Below are 7064 nucleotides of genomic sequence, written 5' to 3'. Positions count from 1 at the left end.
ACCCGAATTCAATAAAATTCTGGGTGTTTTACTATGGAAGCTTGTTTCCGAAATAAAATAAAAAAGGTAATTCCGACTTTTTTTTCCCCCTCAGAATTGTGAGATAAAGTGGATAAATTGGAAGTTATAAAGCCAGAATTGTGTGATATAAAGTCAAAATTGAGTAATATAAAGTCCGAATTGTGTGTTATAAAGTCAGAATTGAGTGATATGAAGTCAGAATTGAGTGATATCAAGTCAGAATTGCGAGTTATAAAGTCAAAATTGTGTGTTATAAAGTCATAATTGAGTGATATGAAGTCAGAATCGTGAGATATAAAGTCAGAATTGCGAGTTATGAAGTCAAAATTGTGTGTTATAAAGTCAGAATTGAGTGATATCAAGTCAGAATTGCCAGTAATAAAGTCAGAATTGTGTTATAAAGTCAGAATTGCGTGATATGAAGTCAGAATTGCGAGCAATAAAGTCAAAATTGTGTTATAAAGTCAGAATTGAGTGATATGAAGTCAGAATTGCATGATATCAAGTCAGAATTGCGAGTTATAAAGTCAGAATTGCATGACAAAGTCAGAATCGTGAGATATAAAGTCAGAATAGTGAGTTATAAAGTCAGAATTGAGTGATATCAAGTCAGAATTGCGAGATGTAAAGTCAGAATTGAGTGATATCGAGTCAGAATTGTGAGATAAAGTCAGAATTGCGAGTTATGAAGTCAGAATTGAGTGATATAAAGTCAGAATTGAGTGATATCAAGTCAGAATTGCGAGTTATAAAGTCAAAATTGTGTGTTATAACGTCATAATTGAGTGATATGAAGTCAGAATCGTGAGATATAAAGTCAGAATTGCGAGTTATAAAGTCAAAATTGTGTGTTATAAAGTCAGAATTGAGTGATATCAAGTCAGAATTGCCAGTAATAAAGTCAGAATTGTGTTATAAAGTCAGAATTGCGTGATATGAAGTCAGAATTGCGAGCAATAAAGTCAAAATTGTGTTATAAAGTCAGAATTGAGTGATATGAAGTCAGAATTGCATGATATCAAGTCAGAATTGCGAGTTATAAAGTCAGAATTGCATGACAAAGTCAGAATCGTGAGATATAAAGTCAGAATAGTGAGTTATAAAGTCAGAATTGAGTGATATCGAGTCAGAATTGTGAGATAAAGTCAGAATTGCAAGTTATAAAGTCAGAATTGAGTGATATAAAGTCAGAATTGCGAGTTATAAAGTCAGAATTGAGTGATATCGAGTCAGAATTGTGTGATATAAAGTCAGAATTGAGTGATATCGAGTCAGAAATGTGTGATATAAAGTCAGAATTGAGTGATATCGAGTCAGAAATGCGAGATATAAAGTCAGAATTGCGAGATATAAAGTCAGAATTGAGTGATATCGAGTCAGAATCGTGAGATATAGAGTCAGAATTGCGAGATATAAAGTCAGAATTGTGTGAGATAAAGTCAGAATTGCGAGATATAAAGTCAGAATTGTGTGATATAAAGTCAGAATTGTGAGTTATTAAGTCAGAATTGAGTGATATCGAGTCAGAATTGCAAGATATAAAGTCAGAATTGTGTGATATAAAGTCAGAATTGAGTGATATAAAGTCAGAATTTCTAGTTATAAAGTCAGAATTGTGTGATATAAAGTCAGAATTGCAAGTTATAAAGTCAGAATTGCGTGATATAAAGTCAGAATTGTGTGATATAAAGTCAGAATTTCTAGTTATAAAGTCAGAATTGTGTGATATAAAGTCAGAATTGCAAGTTATAAAGTCAGAATTGCGAGTTATAAAGTCAGAATTGAGTGATATCGAGTCAGAATTGTGTGATATAAAGTCAGAATTGAGTGATATCGAGTCAGAAATGCGAGATATAAAGTCAGAATTGCGAGATATAAAGTCAGAATTGAGTGATATCGAGTCAGAATCGTGAGATATAGAGTCAGAATTGCGAGATATAAAGTCAGAATTGTGTGAGATAAAGTCAGAATTGCGAGATATAAAGTCAGAATTGTGTGATATAAAGTCAGAATTGCGAGTTATAAAGTCAGAATTGAGTGATATCGAGTCAGAATTGCAAGATATAAAGTCAGAATTGTGTGATATAAAGTCAGAATTGAGTGATATAAAGTCAGAATTTCTAGTTATAAAGTCAGAATTGTGTGATATAAAGTCAGAATTGCAAGTTATAAAGTCATAATTGCGTGATATAAAGTCAGAATTGCGAGTTATAAAGTCAGAATTGCGAGATATAAAGTCAGAATTGTGTGATATAAAGTCAGAATTGCGAGTCATAAAGTCAGAATCGCGTGATATAAAGTCAGAATTGAGTGACATTTTTAAACATTTTAGGGATGAGAAAATACGTATAAATGTCTTTAAAATAATGTTGCAAAAAACTGTAAAGTTAAAAAAGGCTTTATTTATTAATGAAAAATATAATTTCTGGAGTGTAACCTGGACATGTTTTCAACTGATATTGTGAGATTTACAATAATATACAAAGTGGGGAATCACAAGTGAATCATGTGTTGTTGTTTTTCTATACATTCATCTTGATTCAAACAGTTCTGGGAAGGACTAAAATAGCAGATCTGCATGCAGTATTAATGACTTAATGAAGAGCATCAAACAGCACGAGTTAAACACTGCTGAGGGTAAATATCGCATTAGCATTTGTAAGGTTACAAGGAAGGTCATTTATAGATGAGTAATGGTGTAAAGGGTGCACATACTCTTTTTGAACACTGCACACAAACAATCCGCGATGATCATGCTAATAATCTAAGCTCATATCTGCTTGTCTGAATACTGGTATATTTGGGTTATGCACTTTAGGGAACACAGTAATGATGATGGAGCCACACACAGCTCAATCACATACAAAAAAAAGAACTTGATCATAAGTGGCACTGAAAGCTAACAATGATATATGAGCATGCCCAGAGGAAATCCACACAATATTTCACTTTTTTTTGCACTAATCGAAGGAGAAAATCTGGGGAATGGATTTAGATGTGGTAAAATGTGTTAAACGGTCCTTAGGGTAATACTCTCTGAGGTCAGAAACATTAATGCAATGCACTGGTCCAACTGTGCTGCATTCTTAAAGGGATAGTTCACACAAAAATGAAATATCTGTCATTAATTACTCATTCTCATGTTGTTCCAATCCGGTAAGACTTTCGTTCATTTTCGGCACGCAAATGAAGATGTTTTTGATGAAATCTGAGAAGTTTTTTTTATTTTTTTTTTATATCTCCCATAGAAAGTAACATATTTACCATCATTCAAGGTCCAGAAAAATATTAAAGACATTGTTAAAATAGTCAACAAGACTACAGTGGTTCAACCTTAATGTTATGAAGTGACGAGAATACTTTTTGTGAACAAAAATTCAACAATTTCTTCTCTACCCTGTCAAACATCCTACCAGCCCAAAATCGCCAAACAATGGTGCGTGTTGTGGGTGAGACAATCTGTTTGGCAAACCAAAGGCAGACAGGGAGCGCTCAGGAAACCTGTCATTAATTTTGCCATTTTATTTGTTGGCACTAGTGGAGTAAAAACACTTCACCTTTAACACCATTTAATCTTGCCCTGATTTGAGAACATGCATCCTTGTCCATTTCCCCTCAAACTGTCCAACCCAATTTCCCTGCCACAGTAGTTTTAACTTGTTTTTCTCTTCCCTGCCCACCATCCATTTTTCACACATCCTTTTTTTCCCTTTCAAACCAATTTCAAAGACAACGTGGAGACAGCAGTGGCTTCAGAACTGGTCGATCATGTTTTCCCATTAATTCGGCAGTGCTGGAGATGCCTTCCGATTACGGGATGAATAATAATCAGATCGCCACATTTTCTCCCTCTTCTCTTTCTCTCCATCTGTGGTTTAATTCACACGTATTAAGGAAATAGCATCTCCTGCGTGGACGACTTAGAAACGTGACACTGACGTTCTTGACATAATAAACGAGTGAGTCAAGTCCTGTTTTCAGAGGGACATCCACAGGGCAGTGCTCCAGTGGCGTTACATGGGTTTAAACTGAAGATTAAATGCAAACTGGCATGTCTAAACTGTTTTTCTAACCTCCAATGAATTTTCTGTCCTTGTTTCTGATGCAGAGTTGATGATGCAGCTGGACTTTCACTTTAAATTATGATAATTTCTAAAGTACCAGCTTAGACAAAGCTGGGTTCAAAAACGCAGTCATCGTGATCTTTGTTCACTAAAAGGCCTTCATTTTTAACACCAAAACAAATTTATACACACACACATATATTATATATTATATATATTAGTGCCATCTAAGAGAATGTTTGCAAGTGTTATTAGCAGATTTAGTTAATCCAAGCATTTACATTACTATTGCACACATTTAGGGTTGGGATTTGAACTAACTTCTTTAAGTATTACGGACCAGGGTTATTATTGTTAACTAAATCTAAAACAAAAACTATTAAGCTGACATACAATAAAATATAAACATTAGATGAAAAAATATAAACAAAAATTAGAAACTCAAATAAATAAGTTGAAGCACTAAAATTACTAACTGTAAATATCTAAATAGCGATATTTAAAATAATAATAAAAAATAACAACAATAAAAATTAAACAAAATTTAGAACTTGTTGTGAAATACATTACATGATTTGAGGTATCATTCATGTCCATACCATAAAACCCTAGTGTGAGCGATACAGTACATACCTTAGAGAACACAACTAATGAAATATGTACAATTATTGATCAGTGAAGGGAAAAAGCTCAAAACTGAAGATTTTTAACTGATTTTCCATCTTAAGGGAACAAAAAACCATGCATTCAATACATATTTAATCCAAAGTGTTGGAATACAGTAATTTAAAATCTACTCAGGTGATACTCTTCATTACAAGATGAATATACATGCTTAAGAACAAGCATTTCATAAACACAATTTAAACCTCTTGTGAGATTTTCTGCCTACCTACAGTACATCCTCCATAGTGAGGTGACATGCTTCCCCCTACAGCTCAATGGAGGCATTTTCAGTTTCAGCATACACCTTGATTCTCCCTCCCTGACGCTGCCTTTCACATAAACACACACATTCATAAATCCTGGATCGATAAGTGTGTTACGATGTAATTTAATTCATGCCACACCATAAGCGACTGTACAAACTGGCGCAATAAAGAAATTTTGTCGAAGTGCTATCTAATAAGATACTGATGTCAGACTGTGTCCAGAGTAATGTCATCATCTAGCACGAATCCAGCTCCAATTACAATTTAATGAATCAGCCTACATTAGAGAGAAACAAGACGCATTTATCACAAAGCAAGTCTTGTAGTAGCATTAAAGATTCAAACGGGGATTGGGCTAAATGAGTCTTGTTGTCTTGCACAGTTTTGTTTTATAACTGTAGAGTTTCATCATTTTGCGAGTTTCCTGTTTTCTCTCTTCTCCCAAAAGACCAGACCCAAATAAGCGTGGCACCAGCCAATCACAGTTTGACACTGAAAGCAGAAGTATTGTCCTGGGGAAGTTACACATTCTTTATGGAACGCCATCTAAGAGAATGTCTGCAAGTGTTATTAGCAGATTTAGTTAAATGCAAGCATTTCCATTACTATTACACACATTTAGGGTTGGGATTTGAACTAACTTCTTTACCCGAAGTATTATGGACCAGGGTTATTATTGTTAACTAAATCTAAAACAAAAACTATTAAGCTGACATACAATAAAATATAAACATTAGATGAAAAAATGTAAACAAAAGCTAGAAACTCAAATAAATAAGTTGAAGCACTAAAACTACGAACTGTAAATAAATAAGCTATAACTGAAATAAAAACAAATTACCCTAAATCTAAATAGCAATATTTAAAATAATAAAATAATAAAAATAAACAACAATAAAATTAAACAAAAATACAAACAAATATAAATTATTAATAAAATCTAATTAATAAAAACTATATATTATATATTAGATCTCACGAGACTAATATGTGACGAGATTTCTCGTCGAGGCGAAAAGTAGTCTATATATAATATAATATAATATAATATAATATATATATATATATATATATATATATATATATATATATATATATATATATATATATATATATATATATATATATATATATATATATATATATATATATATATATATATAATATTGGCCCAATTTGGACATTTTCACTTAGGGGTGTATGTGTGTGTGTGTGTGTATATATATATATATATATATATATATATATATATATATATATATATATATATATATATATATATAGATCTTGTATTAACAATACAAGAGGTGAGCACTCTGTAAAGTCTCCTTCAGCACATCCCAAAGACTTTCAATGAAATTAAGGTCTGGACTCAAGAGGTGCCAATTCATGTGTGAAAATGATTCTTCATGCTCTCTGAACCATTCTTTCACAATTTTAACCCTGGTGAATCTTGACAGTGTCATCCTGGAATATGGCCATGATGGGTCTTCCTACATGGTTGTTTAAGAAATGAAAAGCTACACACGCCATCTTTAAGGGATAAAAGAACCGTTGCCAAACATATAACATGCTAGAAACATAATAATCACTGTAATAATGATCCATTCATAGATTAAGTATTTGCCTATAAATCCAAACAGTGACTGTTTTTTTGGCCAGGCAGTACATATACATATATATATTTTACTGTATATATTAAATACTAAAATAACACTGCTACTGACATAAATGATACCTCAAATCACACATCTTGGTGAGAAGATGTGGTACTCGTCTAAGAGCTCAAATTTTGCATTGAACATGGTAAAATATGCAAAAAAATCCTATAAATTTACATTGAAGGATGGACTAGAGTCAAACAGTATCAACAGACCAGTAAGAATGAATTTGAATTGGTCCAGTAAGAAACCAAAGTCCCATTTCACTCGGCGGCCATCTTTGAAACGCCTCTCGGGCATGCAAGTGCAGCTCCAATCTCTTTGAATGGGGAAACATCAAATTCTCCAAAGCTGTTTGATTAAATTTCATATTTGAAATCACCAAT

This window comes from Megalobrama amblycephala, linkage group LG4 (assembly GCF_018812025.1).
Source record: "Megalobrama amblycephala isolate DHTTF-2021 linkage group LG4, ASM1881202v1, whole genome shotgun sequence".
Taxonomy (NCBI): domain Eukaryota; kingdom Metazoa; phylum Chordata; class Actinopteri; order Cypriniformes; family Xenocyprididae; genus Megalobrama; species Megalobrama amblycephala.
The sequence above is the reverse complement of the archived record's forward strand: the minus strand, read 5'-3'. Positions refer to the sequence as shown.